This window comes from Thalassophryne amazonica, chromosome 16, assembly GCF_902500255.1.
Source record: "Thalassophryne amazonica chromosome 16, fThaAma1.1, whole genome shotgun sequence".
Taxonomy (NCBI): Eukaryota; Metazoa; Chordata; class Actinopteri; order Batrachoidiformes; family Batrachoididae; genus Thalassophryne; species Thalassophryne amazonica.
The window spans coordinates 91,759,264-91,782,686 of record NC_047118.1 but is presented as its reverse complement, the minus strand read 5'-3'; the positions used below and the strand labels follow the sequence as shown (position 1 = coordinate 91,782,686).

General features: G+C 46.9%; 1 protein-coding gene across 1 annotated transcript in view; it reads left to right on the top strand.

Annotated features, from left to right (window-relative positions):
* Positions 1 to 23,423, top strand: part of mettl22 (methyltransferase like 22) — a 382,505-nt gene that overhangs the window by 124,447 nt on the left and 234,635 nt on the right. The window lies entirely within an intron of this gene.

Sequence of the window (23,423 nt, the reverse complement as noted above, 5' to 3'; positions counted from 1 at the left end):
ACACGAGGATAAGAGCAGGGGCCCGAAGGGCAGCCTGCTTAGCAGCATAATCAGCAAATATATTACCTGAAGAAATTGGGTCAGTGTGGGAAGTATGGGATGAGCACTTGCAAACAGCAATAGAGGAAGGTAGCAAAATGGCATCCAAAAGAGCTGAAACTAGGGTTTCATGAAGAATGGAAGAGTAATCGAAGTCGGTGAGAGGGCGCCAAAATCATGCAAATAGTAACAGACTGATCCGTGGATAATTTCTACGCTTCTGTTAAAACAACCAATTCTGCCACCTGGGTGGAAAGGTTGGACGGAAGAGAACCCATGGACATAACTTCATGATCCGAAACAACATCAAAACCCACACGATTAATACCAGCAGAGTCACAAGAGGCAGAGCATCTACATACATGATCATGTCACTGTTATGAAATGGGGACGGAAGAAAGATCAGGTTTGGGAGTCAAAACCTCCTGAAGTGCCGTCTCACAGGAGTGAGGCTCACCATCCTCAGGTAGAGGCAACAGGGTTGCTGGGTTCAAGGTGGAACAGCGTTTGATGGTAACATCGGGTAAACCCAACACAGTTGTGTGATATTTCATCCAACGGGAAGAAGACGTGTGTGATGTCTTTTGATCATATGCAGAATGGAAGACATGCAGTGTGGAACATGAACGGCAAAAGGAGCATAACCCGTGAGGTCACAAACAACCAGGACTGCTTGCTCTGTTGCAACGACAGGATGCAAACAAGGTGGAAAACCTTGAGCCACAGGATCATGTTTTCGAGAGAAATAACCACAAGGGCGGTTACGACCCCCATGGGGTTGTGTCAGAACGGACGTCATGCAACCTGCACGTTCCTCCACATACAAGTGAAATGGTTTGGCAGAATCTGGAATACCCAAAGTGGGAGTGGTCTGTAAGGTCTTTTTTAATGCAGTGAAAGTGTCTCCGTGTCAGGAGACCAGTGGAATCTGATGAGAGCAGAAAACTTCACCATATTGATCTCAATGGGGCTTCCATGCAGGAATAATCAGGAATGAAATTCCTATAATAGGAGCAAATCCCCAGAAAAGACATTTGTTTTTTGTTTGCGGGCGGGGCACATTAATGATGGCTTGAACACGTGTGGAGCTCAGACGTTTGCCTTCTGCTGACACTAAGTGGCCAATGAAAGTAAGGTGTTGGGCTTGAGTCCACAAGATCGTGGGTTCAAATCCCCACCTGACTGGAAAATCACTAAGGGCCCTTGGGCAAGGCCTTTAATCCCCTATTGCTCCCAGTGTGTATTGAGCGCCTTGTATGGCAGCACCCTGACATCAGGGTGAATGTGAGGCATAATTGTAAAGCACTTTGAGCATCTGATGCAGATGGAAAAGCGCTATATAAATGCAGTCCATTTACCATTTACAAACTAATTTTTTTTAGTGACACCTTAAGTCCCCCCTTTGCCAAGTGTGAAAGAAGCAACAAAGTGTCGTGGTCACACTGCTCGTTAGAAGGAGACACAATCAGCAAATCATCCACATACTACAAGAGGGCGGTTCCCTGTGATAAGGTCAAAGAGGTCAAGCTGTCAGCCAAAGCCTGACAGAACACGTGAGGGCTACTAGTGACCCCTTGGGGTAGGTGGTCTAGGTATACTGTTGACCTATGAAAGTAAAAGTGAACCAGAACTGAGAATCTGGATGCACAGGAACAGAAAAGAAAGCATTAGAACTGAGAATCAGCCGGGACTTGAGACAGAACTGTGTGTGGATTTGGTCCCACAGGAGCTGGTGGTGTGATTGAAGCATTTACTGATGCAAATCTTGAACAAAACATCATTCAGTGGGTTGTCCTGCAGAATGAATCTTTTCCACTGGGAATATTGGTGTCAAAACAGGAGAGGTTTGGATGGGTATCACAATTCCTGCGTCCAACAGGAATTGAAAAACGGGTAATTCTATCCACAGCTTCCTGCCTGAGTGGATATTGTTTTTTTTACAGGCCTGAAAGAGGATTTAGGCTGTAAAGAAACTGGAGCACAACCTTTGATCAAACCTATGTAGCGTACGTATTTCTTTATTTTATTAGATCGCCTCACACCGGAGCACCAATAAAATGTAGTGTAATTTATTTATTAGAGCCTCCACACAGGGAACCAAAAGATATACAGTAGTGTTCAGAATAATAGTAGTACTATGTGACTAAAAAGATTAATCCAGGTTTTGAGTATATTTCTTATTGTTACATGGGAAACAAGGTACCAGTAGATTCAGTAGATTCTCACAGATCCAACAAGACCAAGCATTCATGATATGCACACTCTTAAGGCTATGAAATTGGACTATTAGTAAAAAAGCAAAAGTAGAAAAGGGGGTGTTCACAATAATAGTAGTGTGGCATTCAGTCAGTGAGTTTGTCAATTTTGTGGAACAAACAGGTGTGAATCAGGTGTCCCCTATGTAAGGATGAAGCCAGCACCTGTTGAACATGCTTTTCTCTTTGAAAGCCTGAGGAAAATGGGACGTTCAAGACATTGTTCAGAAGAACAGTGTAGTTTGATTAAAAAGTTGATTGGAGAGGGGAAAACTTATACGCAGGTGCAAAAAATTATAGGCTGTTCATCTACAATGATCTCCAATGCTTTAAAATGGACACAAAAAAAACAGAGACGTGTGGAAGAAAACGGAAAACAACCATCAAAATGGATAGAAGAATAACCAGAATGGCAAAGGCTCACCCATTGATCAGCTCCAGGATGATCAAAGACAGTCTGGAGTTACCTGTAAGATAAGATAAGAAAAGCCTTTATTCATCCCTCAATGGGGAAATTTCAGTGTCACATCGCAGCATAGAACAGTAGGAATAGAAGAGCATGCAACAAAACAACAAGCATCTCTCAAAAACAAGAACCAAAAAAAGCACTGAGTGCCAGGTAAAGCTGAGTGTTGTGAAAGTGTAGGAACACGGACCCACAACAGGGGGCGCAATGAACGGACAATGGAGAAGGTAAATAACAAGATTTACTTCTGTGAAACAAGCACAATTAATATAACAAACACAATTTGGGGTCGAATCCGCTGGTGTCGTGTGGGCAGGCTCGAAGGTAGGAGACGTCCGTCTCAGTCGAACCAGAACCACCCAGATCTCCTCTGCCACCGAACCCTGGAAATACTGGAACCGCCAAGTCCCGAATTCCCAGGTGGCCACTGCCTCCGCTCGTCGGATCCGGTACTGCTGGCAGGAGAGAGCAACAACACACAGGTGTGGATGCGACAGCACCCAGTAACGGAGAGGGGAGAAGCCGCCTCCACCTCTTGTCAAAGAACAGCAGGAAGGTGAGTACTTATCCAAACAATGAAGCTATCTGTAGTCACCAGTCCTGAAAAGGTTTAACGGGTTTAGCTGGTTATGCGATATATAAATGCAGAGAATACTACCTTAGTCTTTGGCGATATCTCGGCACTGAGGTGGAGACGCCGTCCTCCTGATATACCTCTGTGCTGAGTGGAACAGCTGTGTCTGGTGATGGGTGACAGCTGTCACCCAGGCTACTCCCATGATGCGGCAGCGCCCTCTGGTGCCTGGAGCCCGCACTCCAGGCAGGGCGCCCTCTGGTGGTGGTGGGCCAGCAGTACCTCCTCTTCAGCGGCCCACACAACACTGAGGCTACCATTGTTCAGTTCAATGCTGCACTGCCGGGACGATATACACACCGTCGGGGTGTGAGAGTGATCAGGTAAAATGACTTCAGCGTGAAATGTACAATAAGTTACTCTGATATTTACAATATGGGCAGGTCAAATATAAGTAATATATATAATATGTAATATGTCATATGTAATGTAATATATGTAAAGTGACTTGAGTTTGCACCATAAGTTAAATTATTGCAACTAATAAATACAGCAGGTAATGACATGGTTATTGTCCTGGTTGCTATGGTTACCACAGTACTAGCATTGATCATTGTACAGTCTGACAGCAGCCGGGAGAAACGATCTGCGGAATCTCTCCCTCACACAGCGAAGGTGGATGAGTCTGTCACTGAAACTGCTCTCCAGAGCAGACAGAACATCCAGCAGGGGGTGACACTCGTGGTCCAGCATAGATTTAAGTTTAGCCAGGACCCTCCTGTCCCCCACCTCCTGCACAGAGTCCAGAGGACAGCCCAGGACAGAGCAGGATTTCCTGATGATCTTATCCTGTCTTTTCCTGTCCCTCTCTGTGATGCTGCTGCTCCAGCAGACCACACCGTACAGGATGGCTGAAGCCACCACAGAGTCATAGAAGGTCCTCAGGAGTGGCCCCCTCACTCCAAAAGACCTCAGCCTCCTCAGGAGGTAGAGGCGGCTCTGACCCTTCCTGTAAAGTGCGTCCGTGTTGTGATTCCAGTCCAGTTTGTTGTTTAGATGAACACCCAGGTACTTATAAGAGTCCACTCTCTCAATCCAATCCAATCCAATCCACTTTATTTATATAGCACATTTAAACAACAGAACAGTTTCCAAAGTGCTGCACATAAAAATGATTATACAACTATACAAAACAATAAACCCACTCAGATACTAATAAATAAATAAACATAAAAACAATAAATCAATAAATAAATAAGACACTGGGCCAAAGACAACAGAGGACCATACAACTCATGTAGAGCTAAAAGCCAGAGAATAAAAGTGGGTCTTCAGACGAGACTTAAAACACTCCACTGTGGGGGCTGTTTGAACGTGGAGAGGCAGAGCGTTCCAGAGTCTGGGCCCAGCCACAGAAAAGGCCCTGTTCCCCCTGGTCTTAAGTCTCGTCCTAGGCACCACAAGCTGGAACTGGCCCTCAGACCTCAGAGCGCGCGCTGGGGAGTAAATTTGGAGGAGGTCTACAATATATTGTGGGGCCAGTCCATTTAAGGCTTTAAAAACAAATAATAAAATTTTAAAATCAATTCTAAAATTCACAGGGAGCCAGTGCAAAGACGCAAGAATGGGTGTAATATGTTCATGTTTTTTGCTCCCAGTTAAGAGGCGTGCAGCAGCGTTCTGGACTAACTGCAATCTGTGAAGTGTATTTTGATTAATTCCATAAAAAAGTGAATTGCAGTAGTCCAGGCGTGAAGAAATAAAAGCATGCATGACGCACTCCAAGTCAGAAAAGGATAAAATTGATTTAATTTTGGTTAAAAGACGAAGCTGATAAAAGCTGGATTTAACAACCGCCTTGACCTGCTTATCCAGTTTAAGATCAGAGTCCATAATGACGCCAAGGTTGGTGGCTGTGGGCTTCATGTGTTGACTGAGAGGGCCCAGGTCTAATCGAGCTGTGGAACCAACACTGGGCCCAAACACAATCACCTCGGTTTTGTTCTTATTTAAGCTAAGAAAATTTTGAGCCAACCAAGCCTTGACGTCTTCCAGGCACACAAGCAAGGGTGTCAGGGGGCTGCTAGAATTCTTCTTAATAGGCAAATAAATTTGAGTATCATCTGCATAAAGATGATAAGATATGCCATGTTTTCTAAACACCTGACCTAACGGGAGAAGGTATAGGGTGAAGAGAATAGGCCCAAGAATAGAACCCTGGGGGACTCCACAGTTCAGAGGAACAGAAGACAGTAAATGAACGGCCTGTAAGGTAAGAATGGAACCAGTCCAAGGCTGTCCCCCTGACACCCACACAGTTCTCAAGAAGAGATAAAAGAGTTGCATGGTCAACTGTGTCGAAGGCAGCAGTCAAATCTAAAAGCACCAGAACGGCAGAATCACCAGAATCAGTGATTAAAAACAGGTAATTAAAAACCTTTAAAAGTGCAGACTCCGTGCCGTGAAATAATTTATAACCTGACTGAAAACTGTCTAAAATGTTGTTCGTTTCTAAAAACTCTTGTAGTTGTACAAGAACAGCTTTTTCCAAAATCTTTGAAATAAAAGGAAGCTTAGATATGGGCCTATAATTAGAGATAACAGAGTTATCAAGACTCGCTTTCTTTAAAAGAGGCTCAACTACAGCCTGCTTACAAAACGCAGGAACTTTTCCTGACATAAGGCTGCTGTTGACCAAAACAGCAACATCAGGGCCGACAGTTCCCCAGACCTCTTTAAAGAGTCGTGGGGGGGATACAGTCTGAGGGACAAAATGAAGGTTTGAGATTTTTAACAATATTTGATAAATCTGAAAATAACACAGGTTCAAACCGGTCTAACACAGCAGAACAGGTGTGAGCCATGATTGAACTGGCCGAAGTGACAGTCATCCCAGCCCTAATACTGGCGACCTTATCACAAAAGAAATTTAAAAAGCAATTACAAACAACTTGAGTTGCTTCCAAAGTGGTGGATTGGCCAGGGTTTAACAAAGATCCAATAGTTTTAAAAAGCACACGAGGTTTGTCCCAGTTATCAGAAATTAGATTGGAAAAGCATTTTGCCTTTTCAGACCTGACCATATTTTGGAATTTTCTCCAACTTTTTTTAAGAATTTGATAGGAGACGGTCAGTCCATCTTTCTTCCATTTGCGCTCCGCCCTCCTACACTCACGTCTGGCCTGTCGCACAGTTTCATTCAACCAGGGATCCTGCCTGGGTTTAGGGCAGGACAAGAAAAGTAGATGCAATTTGATCTGTGTCTTGGCATGTGACAGCTACATTGTTTTTTTGAGGCCACAAAAAGGGAGGAGAAATGATCTCCTGCTCCTGGCCTCAGCTGCCACCGATAGCATGCAGAAACACTGGGTTTATTACTGCTGTCCAAAATAAAATTAAATAACACCGGACGGTGACCAGAGAACACTGCATCCAAAAGCTGAACATTACTGACATCAAAACCATTAGTTAAAAGCAAGTCCAACCTATGACCAAATATGTGCATTGCTTCTGTAACATGTTACATAAAATTAAAGGTATCAATCAATTCTAAAAACTCAGTAGCCAGAGGCTTGAACGGACAGCAAACATGAACATTAAAATCACCCAGAAGTAAGATTCGATCATACTGTGGAATAACAGCTGCAAGCAAGTCAGAGAAATCATTTAAAAAAATCTTTGTTGTGCTTGGGTGGGCGATAGATAAGTGCGCACAACACAGGATTGCGGTGTCCCAGTTCAAAGCAGCATAATTCAAATGATGAAAAACATTCCCTTCCCAATGTCCCTTCCCTGGATGTTCACTGGGAGGAGTGTAGTGGGGCGGCGTATGAAGTCCACCACCATCTCCTTGGTCTTCCCCGCGTTGATGCGGAGGTGGTTCCTCTGACACCAGTCCACAAAGTCCTGCGTTAGTCCTCTGTACTCCGCGTCATCGTCGTCCATAATAAGTCCAATGAAGGCGGAGTCATCGGAGAACTTCTGCAGGACACAGCTGTCCGTGTTGTGTCTGAAGTCTGCAGTGTAAAGAATGAAGAGGAAGGGCGCGAGGACCGTCCCCTGGGGGGCCCCCCACACTGCAGGTCAGGAGGTCAAACACGCAGTTCTTGGTCCTCACAAACTGGTTCCGGTTTGTGAGGTAGTCCAGGACCCACTCAGCCAGATCCTCGTCCACTCCTGCAATCACCAGCTTGTCCCTCAGGAGCCGCGGTTGGATGGTGTTGAAAGCGCTGGAGAAGTCAAAGAAAAGAATCCTCACAGCGCTGCCGGGCCTCTCCAGGTGGGACAGTGAGCAGTGCAGCAGGGAGATGATGGCGTCCTCCACTCCGATGCCAGGCCGGTAAGCAAACTGCTGTGAGTCCATAGCAGAGCTCACCGTGGAGCGGAGGAGACACAGGATGAGGCGCTCTAGGGTCTTCATCAGGTGGGATGTGATTGCCACTGGCCTGAAGCTGTTGAGGTCCTTGGCATGCAGTGTTTTGGGCACTGGGACCACACATGACGTTTTCCAGAGGTGTGGCACCATCCTCAGCTTCATGCTCAGGTTGAAGACCCGCTCCATGACCGCACACAGCTCATCTGCACAGGATTTGAGGAGCCTCGGGCTGATCTTGTCTGGGCCTGCTGCCTTTTTGCTCTTTATTCTCTTCAGCTGACGCCTGACCTGATCTGCCATGAAGAGTAGAGAGCAGGTGGGGGGGGAAGGTAGGGGTGGAGGAGGGGGAGGAGGTCTGGCTGGTGCCGGGATGTATATTGGGAATGAAGCAGTCTGTGGTGGCGGTGTGAGCGGAGGTGTAAGGAGGGGGAAGGGGGATATTGGGCAGAGGCACCAAAGTCAGAGCAGGGGGAAGAGGAGGAGGGGTTGTGTCGAACCTCAGGAAGTACTTGTTGAGGTTGTTTGCCCATTGATGGTCCCCTTCCGCCTGTTTGGGAGGGGGTTTGAACCGAGAGATAGTTTTCAAGGTGCTCCACACCCCCTGGATGTTCTGGAGTTGGAGCTGCTCCTCCAACTTCCTCTTGTAGGCGGTTTGAGCTTTGCGAATTTCCCTCCTCAGGTCTCTCTGTATATTCTTCAGGGCCTCTCGGTTCCCTGACTTAAAGGCTCTCTTCTTCTCCTTCAGCAGAGTCCTTATGTCAGGGTTAATCCATGGTTTGTTGTTCAAGAAACACTGCGCTGTCTGGGTATGTACGGTGTTTTCATAGCAGAAGTTGATGTAGTCCGTGATGCATTCTGTCATGGCATTTATGTCCTCCTTGTGAGGGTCACAGAGTTTGGACCACACAGTTGTGCTGAAACAGTCTCTAAGTGCCGCCTCACTCTCTGCAGACAACAGACCACAAGTGCTGTGACAGTTAGAAGACGCCTGTGTGAAGCTAATTTATTTGCAAGAATCCCCCGTAAAGTCCCTCTGTTAAATAAAAGACGTGCAGAAGAGGTTACAGTTTGCCAAAGAACACATGAACTGGCCTAAAGAGAAATGGAGGAATATTTTGTGGACTGATGAGAGTAAAATTGTTCTTTTTGGGTCCAAGGGCCACAGACAGTTTGTGAGAGAACCCCCAAACTCTGAATTCAAGCCACAGTTCACAGTGAAGACAGTGAAGCATGGTGGTGCAAGCATCATGATATGGGCATGTTTCTCCTACTATGGTGTTGGGCCTATATATCGCATACCAGGTATCATGGATCAGTTTGGATATGTCAAAATACTTGAAGAGGTCATGTTGCCTTATGCTGAAGAGGACATGCCCATTGAAATGGGTGTTTCAACAAGACAATGACACCAAGCACACTAGTAAACCAGCAAAATCTTGGTTCCAAACCAACAAAATTAATGCCTCGCAGATGTGAAGAAATCATGAAAAACTGTGGTTATACAACTAAATACTAGTTTAGTGATTCACAGGATTGCTAAAAAAGCAGTTTGGACATAATAGTTTTGAGTTGGTAGCATTAACAGCAGATGCTACTATTATTGTGAACACCCCCTTTTCTACTTTTTTTTTTTACTAATAGCCCAATTGCATAGCCTTAAGAGTGTGCATATCATGAATGCTTGGTCTTGTTGGATTTGTGAGAATCTACTGAATCTACTGGTACCTTGTTTCCCATGTAACAATAAGAAATATACTCAAAACCTGGATTAATCTTTTTAGTCACATAGCACTGCTATTATTCTGAACACTACTGTATGTAGAAGATATTTAATAAAGCCTCCACATGGACGCACCATAAGAGTGTAGTGAATAAATTTAGGGTGTAATACTTATTATTTAGTTATTACTCGGGGCACCGCCTATTTACAGCATAGGTACTTTAATTTAAACATTCATTAGTTTATCAGTCTCAAATGAATTATTCTCAATTTAATTGAATCAGTCTCTGATCTGAAAGTCATGAATTCCCAATACGTTTAACCAAAAGTTTCCTTCTGAACACAAAATGAACCACAGCAGAAATATTTACAATTTATTTACAGTTATATAGAAATGAACAGTTTACTGGCATTTTTGTGGACAGTGATTAAAATAAGTTCATTCATGGAAACAATTTTCTTACTAACTCATGAGACATTGAAAGAGAGAGAGAGATAAAGCTTAATGACTTTAAGTGAATAAATCTGATTAGAATTTAATGATGAAATTTGAAGCCAATTATTAAGAAAAATATTAAACAAACATATGAATATATTTAAAAGGAAGAATAATAAGAAGGAGCCACTTTGTATCCATTAACAAAAAACCCTTTCTCTGGAACCTTTAACTGGGTCACTTCACTGGTCTGTTGAAAAGGTGGTTCGGATGGCCTGTCCATCCGTTGCTGATGTAGGTTCTGCAGCGTGCCCACTTGGGTCAAGGGGTTAACTCAGCAGTTTCCCTATCTGATCCCAAAGGCTTAGGTCGGCTGGCTTTACAGACAGGATGGCTGCTTGCAGTCAGGTTTGAAATCAGCTCTGTCATCAGCTGCTGGACCTCAGAGGTGGAAGGTGTTTGTTGAAAATGGTTTCTGGTAGCTTTTCAAAAGTTTGTTGGAGCCAGATTAAAAATCTTTGTGAATTTAGAAAAAAGTAAAACTTTAAGAGCATCGGAAGATTACAAAAAAGGACAAGTTGCTTTTCTGTAAATTTGCTATTTTTGTGAAAAGTTCAGCTCGGACGTTCTCTTAAAACTTTGAAATACTTGACGCACCGTAAAGTGTCAGGTTATAATTCTCAAATTGAGACAAGAATAAAACAAAAAATGAATGCCACATTATAGCTTAGCTTAGCAATGGTTAGCAATGGGGCCTTTGCCCAAGAATAAAAATTAAGGTTTAACAAAGAGAGAAAAGAAAAAGAAGGAGCATTGCCGGCGGAAAGAGGGGAAGCGAGCGGGAAGACTCTGTTCTAACTTTTTAAAGGGGACTGACGTCACCAAACTCCACCCATTTAGGGTGTGTAATCTCACAGAAAACTTCATGTCCTCAGAGGGCAGACAGATATGATTCAACTACTTAAACACATTAACAATTTTGGTAACAATTTGTTCTCAGATGTTCAAATGGACACACATTATTACTAGTCAGGCTGTTGTGTGGGCCGCTGAAGAGGAGGTACTGCTGGCCCACCACCACCAGATGGCGCCCTGCTTGAAGTGCGGGCTTCAAGCATGAGAGGGCGTCATAGCAACCGGGAGTGACAGCTGTCACTCGTTATCAGCACCAGCTGTCACTCATTCACATCACCATCACCATAAAGGCCGGCCTGCAACTCCACCTCCCCGCTGAGAAATCAGCTACCATTCAGGTAATTTTCTCTGCTGAACAAAACCTTGTGTGTCTGAACTTCTTTTGCAGCCGTTTTCCTGTGGTGATTGCCTTATCTGTGGGATTGGCGTTTGGTGTGATCAGCGACGGCTTCGCTTCACACCCCAACCAGATAAGTGGTCAGACAGGAGCTGCACGAGTGTGTGATTGGAGGTGGAGGTTTTCCCTCCTAACTGTATACAGACTGTGGGATTACTGAGTGTGCGAACTCACACTCATCAGGACTGTCTCTGTTCTCTGCCAGCAGTACCGGGTCTGACTGCTGAAGACAGCGGCCACCTGGGGCACAGGGCTTGGCGGCTCCGGTGTTCTTCAGCTCCGTTGGTGGTGGAAGCTGTGTGGGATCCGGCTCTTCTCTCGCCAGGCGTCTTCTATCGTCGAGCCTGCCCACACGTCACTTTGTGTATAATTGACAGTCCACCATATTGTTATTGTCTGTACGTCGTTGTGCGATTCACAACATTAAATTGTTACTTTTGGCTTATCCATTGTCCGTTCATTAACGCCCCCTGTTGTGGGTCCGTGTCACGACACTTTCACAACAGGATTTCTCGGCCAGCGTCATGGATCCCGAGGGGCGTCAACCATCGCTTGAACAGCCAATGGAAGAGCGAGGTGCACAAGCGCCAGCAGGAGGCGTGTTGGGTGAGCTGCAGCACATCTTAACCGCCTTTACCGCTCGGTTGGACTTAGTTACCGAGCAGAGCATTTTTCTCAATCGTAGGATGGAGGTTCTCACCGCCCAGGTGGATGCGCATGCTCAGGGCGCTGCTGCAGCACCTCCTCCTGCTGACCGTGTGCCAGAGACAGACATTCCACTGGTCGTTCAACGAACCCCCCCACCTTCCCCTGAAGCATACATAAGCCCTCTGGAGCCGTACGGAGGCTGTGTGGAAACGTGCGCGGACTTCTTGATGCAGTGCTCGCTCGTCTTTTCACAGCGTCCCGTCATGTACGCGTCAGACGCTAGCCGGGTGGCTTACGTTATAAATTTGCTTCGAGGAGAGGCACGCGCCTGGGCTACGGCGCTCTGGGAGCAGAATTCACGGCTCCTAACGGTTTACACTGAGTTTGTGAGGGAGTTCCGACAGGTGTTCGACCACCCTCATAGAGGCGAGACCGCTTCAAGCGTGCTGCTGTCGATACGGCAGGGGCGTCGGAGCGCAGCGAAGTATGCAGTCGACTTCCGCATCGCGGCAGCGCGAGCCGGCTGGAATGCTGTTGCGCTCCGCGCCGCCTTTGTAAATGGACTGTCTCTGGTCCTTAAGGAGCACCTGGTGATGAAGGACGAGCCGCGGGATTTAGATGGGCTTATCGACCTGGTTATACGGTTAGACAACCGATTAACAGAACACCGACGGGAGCGAGACGAAGGGCGTGGTCAGGCACAAGCTGTCCCTCTTCCTCCCGGGTCCGTCCGAAAGGGAGCCGACTTCCCCACGCTCCACTGCCAGGGCTGTCCTCGTGACAACAGCTCCCCCTGCTGATGTTGCTATGGAAACGAGCAGGGCCAAAAAGCGATCAGATCAGAGACAAAGGAGGCTGATCCGTGGAGAGTGTTTTCTCTGCAGCTCAACCGAGCACACACAGAGAGAATGCCCCAAACGGTCAAAACAGCAGCACTCGACCTTAGAGACTGGGCTAAGGGTGGGTCACAACACCCACGCGGGGAAACCCCGAAGATCTGCACAAATCCCAGTCACGATCCTGAGCGGGGATCTAACCCTTCACGCCCCAGCACTGGTAGACACGGGGTCGGAGGGGAATCTGCTGGATAGCAGATGGGCAAAGGAGGTTGGGCTCCCTCTAGTGGCCTTACCGTCACCATTGTCGGTGCGGGCACTAGATGGCACCCTTCTCCCACTAATCACACACCAGACACAGCCAGTGACATTGGTGGTGTCTGGGAATCACAGGGAGGAGATTGTGTTTTATGTAACACCTTCTACCTCCCGAGTGATTTTGGGTTTTCCATGGGTGTTGAAACACAATCCCCGGATTGATTGGCCGTCTGGGGTTGTGGTTCAGTGGAGCGAAACCTGCCACCGGGAGTGTTTAGGATCCTCGGTTCCACCCGGTGTGACAGCTAAGGAGGAGGTTTTAGTCCTCCCCAATCTGGCGGCGGTGCCAGCCGAGTACCATGACCTTGCTGACGTCTTCAGCAAGGATCTGGCACTCACGCTGCCCCCACACCGTCCGTACGATTGTGCCATTGATTTGATACCGGGCGCTGAGTACCCGTCCAGCAGGCTGTACAACCTCTCACGTCCGGAACGCGAATCAATGGAGACCTACCTCCGGGACTCGTTAGCTGCCGGGTTGATCCGGAACTCCACCTCCCCGATGGGTGCTGGTTTCTTTTTTGTGGGCAAGAAGGACGGCGGACTCCGTCCATGCATTGATTACAGAGGGCTGAACGAGATCACGGTTCGCAACCGATACCCGTTACCTCTGTTGGATTCAGTGTTCACGCCCCTGCATGGAGCCCAAATATTCACGAAATTGGATCTTAGGAATGCTTATCACCTGGTTCGGATCCGGGAGGGAGACGAGTGGAAGACGGCATTTAACACCCCGTTAGGTCACTTTGAGTACCTGGTCATGCCGTTCGGCCTCACCAATGCGCCCGCGACGTTCCAAGCGTTGGTTAATGACGTCTTGTGGGACTTCCTGCATCGGTTTGTCTTCGTATATCTAGACGATATACTCATCTTTTCTCCGGATCCTGAGACCCATGTCAAGCATGTACGTCAGGTCCTACAGCGGTTGTTAGAGAACCGGCTGTTTGTGAAGGGCGAGAAGTGCGAGTTCCACCGCACTTCTTTGTCCTTCCTGGGGTTCATAATCTCCTCCAACTCCGTCGCCCCTGATCCGGCCAAGGTTGCAGCGGTGAGAGATTGGCCCCAACCAACAAACCGTAGAAAACTACAACAGTTCCTCGGTTTTGCAAATTTCTACCAGAGGTTCATCAAGGGCTACAGTCAGGTAGTTAGCCCCCTGACAGCCCTGACCTCCACAAAAGTCCCTTTCACCTGGTCGGATCGGTGCGAAGCCGCGTTTAGGGAGTTGAAACGCCGGTTCTCAACTGCACCAGTTCTGGTGCAGCCCGATCCTAATCGCCAGTTTGTAGTTGAAGTGGACGCCTCTGACTCAGGGATAGGAGCCGTGCTATCCCAGAGCGGGGAGTCCGACAAGGTTCTCCATCCATGTGCCTACTTCTCCCGCAGGTTGACCCCGGCTGAAAGGAACTATGACGTCGGCAATCGGGAACTTCTTGCGGTGAAGGAGGCTCTTGAGGAGTGGAGACATCTGTTGGAGGGAGCATCGGTACCATTTACGGTTTTCACGGACCATCGGAACCTGGAGTACATTCGGACCGCCAGGCGTCTGAACCCCAGGCAAGCCCGCTGGTCGCTGTTCTTCGGGCGTTTTGACTTCCAGATCACCTACCGCCCCGGGACAAAAAAACAACGATCTGACGCCCTGTCCCGGGTGCATGAAGAGGAGGTCAAGACCGAGCTGTCAGACCCCCCTGAAACCATCATCCCCGAGTCCACTGTCGTGGTCACCCTTACCTCGGACGTGGAGAAGACCGTCCGGGAGGCCCTGACACGGAGCCCAGACCCGGGGACAGGTCCGAAGAACAAATTGTACGTCCCACCAGAGGCCAGGGCTGCGGTCCTTGACTTCTGTCACGGTTCCAAGCTCTCCTGTCATTCAGGGGTGCGAAGGACCGTGGCAGTGGTCCGGCAGCGCTTCTGGTGGGCGTCTATGGAAGCCGACGTCCTGGAGTATGTCCAGGCCTGCACCACCTGTGCCAGGGGCAAAGCCGACCACCACAAGGACCAAGGCCTCCTCCAGCCTCTGCCCGTGCCTCATCGCCCCTGGTCTCACATCGGCCTGGACTTTGTCACGGGCCTCCCGCCATCCCAGGGCATGACTACCATCCTCACGATAGTGGACCGGTTCTCCAAGGCGGCCCACTTCGTGGCCCTCCCGAAGCTCCCGACGGCCCAGGAGACTGCAGACCTCCTGGTCCTCCATGTCGTGCGTCTGCATGGGATTCCATCGGACATTGTCTCGGATCGTGGTCCTCAGTTCTCCTCCCAGGTCTGGAGGAGTTTCTGCAGGGAACTGGGGGCCACCGTCAGTCTCTCGTCTGGGTACCACCCCCAGACGAACGGGCAGGCAGAGCGGACGAACCAGGAACTGGAGCAGGCCCTCCGCTGCGTGACCTCCGCGCACCCGACGGCCTGGAGTAACCATCTGGCCTGGATCGAGTACGCTCATAATAGCCAAGTTTCATCTGCCACCGGCCTCTCCCCGTTTGAGGTGTGTTTGGGGTACCAGCCCCCATTGTTTCCGCTAGTGGAGGGAGAGGTCGGGGTGCCCTCGGTCCAGGCCCATCTGAGGAAGTGCCGTCGGGTGTGGCGTACCGCCCGCTCTGCCCTGCTCAGAGCCCGGACGAGGGCTAAGGCCCATGCAGACCACCGGCGTTCCCCGGCCCCTGCATACCAGCTCGGGCAGGCGGTCTGGTTATCCACAAAGGACATACCTCTACAAACGGAATCCCAGAAGCTTAAGGACAGATTTATAGGACCCTTCACCATCGTGAAGGTCCTCAGTCCAGCCGCAGTGAAGTTGAAGCTGCCAGCTTCACTGCGGATACATCCAGTATTCCACGTCTCCAGACTCAAACCCTGCCACACCTCTCCCCTCTGTGCCCCTGGACCGGCGCCGCCGCCTGCCCAGATCATCGACGGGGAGCCGGCTTGGACTGTGCGCCGACTCCTGGATGTTTGTCAAAAGGGCCGGGGATTCCAGTATTTGGTGGACTGGGAAGGATATGGACCCGAAGAACGCTCCTGGGTGAAGAGGAGCTTCATCCTGAGGAAGACTGTCTTCGTGGATGTTTGTGGGGGGTGGTTGTGGCACTGTGTGGGGGGGGGTGGTTGTGGCACTGTGTGCTTCCTTGAAATTAGCATACAGCAGGTCTATAGTCTTATTGTCTCTGATTTTGCAATCAACAAGCTGCTTGAAAGTGGGAAGGGATGATGACGTGTCGGGTCGCCAGTGGGATGTAAACAGTGATAACAGTGGTGTGTGAAAGCTCCCTCTTCAGGTTCTGGTCACAGTCCTGCAACTTGCAGAAATTTTCGGACAACTCTGCCATTGTGGGCTGCCTCAGCAGTGACCAGGAGGCTGAGTACAGGAGTGTGGTAGACAGGTTTGTGGAGTGGTGTGGACTCAACCACCTGCAGCTCAGTGTATCTAAGATGAAGGAGCTGGTGGTGGACTTCACAAGACAGTAGACCAGTCCAAACCCAGTTACCATTAATGAAACTGAGGTGGACATTGTGGACTACTACAACTGGGTGTCCACATAGCTCATCAGGAGAGATGGCTCTGTCCTGGGGTGGAAGTACAGAGAAGGCCAGAAGGAGTGACTGTACATTGTGTGTTTATGGATTTAGAGAAAGCTTATGACAGGGTGCCAAGAGAAGAGTTGTGGTATTGCATGAGGACGTCTGGAGTGGCAGAGAAGTACGTGAGGGTGGTGCAGGACATGTACAAGGACAGTGTGACAGCAGTGAGCTGTGCAGAAGGAATGACAGACTCATTCAAGGTCAAGGTGGAATTACACCAAGGATCAGCTCTGAGCCCTTTCTTGTTTGCAGTGGTGATGGACAGGTTGACTGATGAGATCAGACAGGAGTCCCCATGGACTATGATGTTTGCAAATGACATTGTGATCTGTAGTGAGAGTAGAGAGCAAGTTGAGTCTAGCCTCGAGAGGTCGAGATATGCTTTGGAGAGCAGGGGAATGAAAGTCAGTAGGAGCCAGACTTTGAAAACATAACAATAACTTAAGCTTTTGCAGTTTGTGCTTTGGTGCAAACCCACGATGTGCAAACATGGTGGGTTGTGGGCTTTATAGGATTAGACTCAAATGTTTTTGCTTGTATTTTGCGTATATGTAACAGGAATTTCAATTTCAATTTTTTTCAATTTATTTTCATTTATATAGCGCCAAATCACAACAGAGTTGCCTCAAAGCGCTTTACACAGGTAAGGTCCTTACCAACCCCCAGAGCAACAGTGGTAAGGAAAAACTCCCTCTGAGGAAGAAACCTCAAGCAGACCAGACTCAAAGGGGTGACCCTCTGCTTGGGCCATGCTACAAAACATAAATTACAGAACAATTCACAGAACAATTCACGGACGAATATACAAGAAATGCTATTGGCGCACAGGACAGGAGGATCGCCAACACGAACACAACTCCCATCTCTGGATGGAGCTGCACCTTAAACAGAGAGAAAAAACAGAATCAGGCATCAGAAAGACAAAAAAATACTGTATAATTTGTCAGCATTAAACAACAAGAAAAACAGAGAAATACTAAGGTGATCGCTGGCCGCTAGCCCTAAACTTCACTAAAAGACCCAGAATTTAGGTAAAGTTGAGGCCGCGGCATGCTCCAATTCCTAATAAAATGAATTAAAAGCGTAAAAAGCATAAAACAAAACTGTACCAGTATGCTAGCCATATGGAAGGGAAAATAAGTGCGTCTTAAGTTTGTACTAGAAAGTCTCCACAGAATCTGACTGTTTTATTGACGCAGGGAGATCATTCCACAGAACAGGGACACGATAAGAGAAAGCTCTGTGACCCACAGACTTCTTATTCACCTTAGGGACACAAAGTAGTCCTGCACCCTGAGAATGTAAAGCCTGGGCCGGTATGTAAGGTTTAATTAGGTCAACTAGGTAGGGAGGTGCCAGTCCATGAATAATTTTATAGGTTAGTAGGAGAACCTTAAAATCTGATCTCACTGGGACAGGAAGCCAGTGAAGAGACGCCAAAATGGGTGTAATGTGGTCGAACTTTCTGCTTCGTGTCAAAAGTCTGGCTGCAGCATTCTGAACCAATTGGAGACCCCTAATGCTAGACTGCGGTAAACCAAAAAATAGAACATTGCAGTAGTCCAATCTAGAAGAGATAAATGCATGGATCAGGGTCTCAGCATCGGCCATAGACAGGATGGGACGAATCTTCGCTATATTTCGCAGGTGGAAGAAAGCAGTCCTAGTAATATTTCTAATGGAGGCCAAAGGACAACGAAGGATCAAAAATGACCCCAAGGTTCCTCACTTTGTCAGTGTGATGTATGACACACGAGCCGAGGCTGAGCGTTAACTGGTCAAATTGATGCCAATGTCTCACTGTCCAAGAACCATCATTTCAGTCTTATCAGAGTTTAAAAGTAGGACGTTTCTAGACATCCAACTTCTTACTGCTGCAAGGCAATCTTCTAAGGATTTTATGTGAATGCGATTACCAGCAGTTATTGGCATGTATAACTGAGTATCATCTGCATAGCAGTGAAAGGTAATCCCAGAACGCCAAAATATGTGCCCAAGGGGTGCTATATTAAGGGAGAAAAGCAGGGGGCCTAAGACAGACCCCTGTGGAACCCCAAATTTCATGTCACTAAGGTTAGAGGTAGTGTTACTGTACAAAACACAGTGAGATCGACTGGTCAAGTATGACGTCAGCCATGCAAGGGCACTCCCAGTAATCCCAAAATGATTTTCCAGCCTATCAAGTAGAATATGATGATCCACTGTATCAAATGCAGCACTGAGATCTAACAGCAACAGAACCGTAGTGGTGTCCGAATACATTGTAAGCAGAAGATCATTCACCACTTTAGTGAGAGCCATCTCTGTGGAATGATATTTTCTAAAAGCAGACTGCAGTGGCTCAGATTATTCTCAGTAAGATAGTCTACGAGCTGCCGTGACACCACTTTTTCCAGAATTTTAGAGAAAAATGATAGATTTGATATCGGCCGATACTTGGTCAATACACTAGGGTCAAGATTAGGTTTCTTAAGTAATGGTTTAATCACTGCAGATTTGAAACATTTAGGAACAGATCCAGAAGTTAAAGAAAGATTAATCATTTCCAGCACAGTCGGACCAAGAGTGGGCCACAGGTCCTTAAACAGTTTTGTTGGTATAGGATCAAATAAACAGGTTGTGCTTTTTGTTGACATTACGAGTTTTGTCAGCATGCCTAGTGAGATACTATCAAATTCTGTAAATCTAGGTAATACCTCAGTAGTGCCGCCCACCTCAATAGCAGGGTGTAGTGGCTGGATTAAGGCATGCCGGGATATGTTTAACCTGATGTCTTCTATTTTCTTCCCAAAGTAATCCAGGAAATCTTGTGCTGTAAAAGGAGACTGAACTACAGGTGATTGTCCATGCAAAAGTGTTCCCACCGTGTCGAACAAGAACTCTGAGTTATGCTTGTTTTTGTTGATCAAATCAGAGTAGTAAGTCCGCTTTGTAGCCAATAATGCATGCTTATAGTCTAAGATAGCATCACGCCACGCAAGGTGAAATACTTCTAATTTTGAAGGATGCCATTTCCGTTTTAGACCTCTTGCTTTATGCTTGAGGTCATGCAGATAATCATTGAACCAAGTTGACTGTGATTTGGGGGAGCGCGGTTTTAACACAGGTGGTGTAGTCATGTCGAGTGTAGTTTTGAGCACTGAGTTTAAACTATCCACAAGTCTGTCTACTGACTGGATATTTGTCAAATGTGAAGCTAAGACATCAGGCAGTCTAGCTTCGAGTTCAGTCTTAGTTGAGGTGTTGATGCATCGCCGTAAAGATATATAAGGTTGTTGTTCCACTAAACACGGCAGCGAGACTGTAAACTTAATAAGTGAGTGATCAGACACCACTGATGTAAGAGGCATGATGTCAATATTCGTGACAGCAATACCACGTGTGAGAACCAGATCCAAGGTATTTCCACTAATGTGCATCAAATCCCGAATGCATTGCTGAAATCCTAATGCATCCACAATATCCATAAATGATTTGCAGAGGGGATCAGAAGGCTTATTTATATGAATGTTAAAGTCACCAATGATCAGAATGTTATCTACACTAGTTGACAAGTTAGAGATGAACGCACCAAATTCATCTAAGAATTCAGAATATGGGCCAGGAAGCCTATATACAGTGACAAAGTAATACGACTGATTTTTATTCTTCTGACCTTGGCAATGTGTAATATCCTGAGCAGAGCGGAGAATCAGATGCTCAAATGAGTGATATTTGTAACCCCCAACAGCTAATAAGCTAAAATAAGAGCAACACCCCCGCCTTGCTTCGCATCACGAGGGACGTGACTAAATGTATATGCTGGTGGGCAGGCCTCATTTAAGGGGAGGACAGCTGTAGGTTTAAGCCAGGTTTCACATAGCCCAATCATATCTAAGTGATGATCAATAATTAGATCACTGATCAACAATGATTTTGAGGACAGTGATCTTATGTTAATGAGACCCAGTCTAAGGACCTCAGTGGGGTTGACAGTTGAACTGTTTGGGTTTAGGGGTGGTTCCATCCATCCATCCATTTTCTTCCGCTTTGTCCGGAGTCGGGTCGCGGGGGCAGCAGCTCAAGCAAAGCCGCCCAGACCTCCTGATCCGCGCACACCTACTCCAGCTCCTCCGGGGGAACCCCAAGGCGTTCCCAAGCCAGCCGAGAGATGTAGTCCCTCCAGCGTGTCTTGGGTCTTCCCCGGGGCCTCCTCCCAATGGGACGTGGCCGGAACACCTCTCCAGCGAGGCATCCAGGGGGCATCCGGGAGAGATGCCCAAGCCACCTCAACTGACTCCTTTCGATGTGGAGGAGCAGCGGCTCGACTCCGAGCTCCTCACCCTATCTCTAAGGGAGCGACCAGCCACCCTGCGGAGGAAAGTCATCTCGGTCGCTTGTACTCGCGATCTCGTTCTTTCGGTCATGAGCCAAATCTCATGACCATAGGTAAGGATCGGAACGTAGATCGATCGGTAAATCGAGAGCTTTGCCCCCCTACTCAGCTCTCTCTTCACCACGACGGTCCGATACAGCGACCGCATCACTGCAGATGCTGCACCAATCCGTCTATCGATCTCACGCTCCATCCGTCCCTCACTCGTGAACACTCGTGAAGATACTTAAACTCCTCCACTTGAGGCAAGGACACTCCACTGACCTGAAGGGGGCAAAGCACCTTTTTCCGGTTCAGAATCATGGCCTCGGATTTGGAGGTGCTGATTTTCATCCCGAACGCTTCACACTCAATCAATCAATCAATCAATTTTTTTATATAGCGCCAAATCACAACAAACAGTTGCCCCAAGGCGCTTTATATTGTAAGGCAAGGCCATACAATAATTATGTAAAACCCCAACGGTCAAAACGACCCCCTGTGAGCAAGCACTTGGCTACAGTGGGAAGGAAAAACTCCCTTTTAACAGGAAGAAACCTCCAGCAGAACCAGGCTCAGGGAGGGGCAGTCTTCTGCTGGGACTGGTTGGGGCTGAGGGAGAGAACCAGGAAAAAGACATGCTGTGGAGGGGAGCAGAGATCGATCACTAATTAAATGCAGAGTGGTGCATACAGAGCAAAAAGAGAAAGAAACAGTGCATCATGGGAACCCCCCAGCAGTCTACGTCTATAGCAGCATAACTAAGGGATGGTTCAGGGTCACCTGATCCAGCCCTAACTATAAGCTTTAGCAAAAAGGAAAGTTTTAAGCCTAATCTTAAAAGTAGAGAGGGTGTCTGTCTCCCTGATCTGAATTGGGAGCTGGTTCCACAGGAGAGGAGCCTGAAAGCTGAAGGCTCTGCCTCCCATTCTACTCTTACAAACCCTAGGAACTACAAGTAAGCCTGCAGTCTGAGAGCGAAGCGCTCTATTGGGGTGATATGGTACTACGAGGTCCCTAAGATAAGATGGGACCTGATTATTCAAAACCTTATAAGTAAGAAGAAGAATTTTAAATTCTATTCTAGAATTAACAGGAAGCCAATGAAGAGAGGCCAATATGGGTGAGATATGCTCTCTCCTTCTAGTCCCCGTCAGTACTCTAGCTGCAGCATTTTGAATTAACTGAAGGCTTTTTAGGGAACTTTTAGGACAACCTGATAATAATGAATTACAATAGTCCAGCCTAGAGGAAATAAATGCATGAATTAGTTTTTCAGCATCACTCTGAGACAAGACCTTTCTGATTTTAGAGATATTGCGTAAATGCAAAAAAGCAGTCCTACATATTTGTTTAATATGCGCTTTGAATGACATATCCTGATCAAAAATGACTCCAAGATTTCTCACAGTATTACTAGAGGTCAGGGTAATGCCATCCAGAGTAAGGATCTGGTTAGACACCATGTTTCTAAGATTTGTGGGGCCAAGTACAATAACTTCAGTTTTATCTGAGTTTAAAAGCAGGAAATTAGAGGTCATCCATGTCTTTATGTCTGTAAGACAATCCTGCAGTTTAGCTAATTGGTGTGTGTCCTCTGGCTTCATGGATAGATAAAGCTGGGTATCATCTGCGTAACAATGAAAATTTAAGCAATACCGTCTAATAATACTGCCTAAGGGAAGCATGTATAAAGTGAATAAAATTGGTCCTAGCACAGAACCTTGTGGAACTCCATAATTAACTTTAGTCTGTGAAGAAGATTCCCCATTTACATGAACAAATTGTAATCTATTAGACAAATATGATTCAAACCACCGCAGCGCAGTGCCTTTAAGACCTATGGCATGCTCTAATCTCTGTAATAAAATTTTATGGTCAACAGTATCAAAAGCAGCACTGAGGTCCAACAGAACAAGCACAGAGACGAGTCCACTGTCCGAGGCCATAAGAAGATCATTTGTAACCTTCACTAATGCTGTTTCTGTACTATGATGAATTCTAAAACCTGACTGAAACTCTTCAAATAGACCATTCCTCTGCAGATGATCAGTTAGCTGTTTTACAACTACCCTTTCAAGAATTTTTGAGAGAAAAGGAAGGTTGGAGATTGGCCTATAATTAGCTAAGATAGCTGGGTCAAGTGATGGCTTTTTAAGTAATGGTTTAATTACTGCCACCTTAAAAGCCTGTGGTACATAGCCAACTAACAAAGATAGATTGATTATATTTAAGATCGAAGCATTAAATAATGGTAGGGCTTCCTTGAGCAGCCTGGTAGGAATGGGGTCTAATAAACATGTTGATGGTTTGGATGAAGTAACTAATGAAAATAACTCAGACAGAACAATCAGAGAGAAAGAGTCTAACCAAATACCGGCATCACTGAAAGCAGCCAAAGATAACGATACGTCTTTGGGATGGTTATGAGTAATTTTTTCTCTAATAGTTAAAATTTTGTTAGCAAAGAAAGTCATGAAGTCATTACTAGTTAAAGTTAATGGA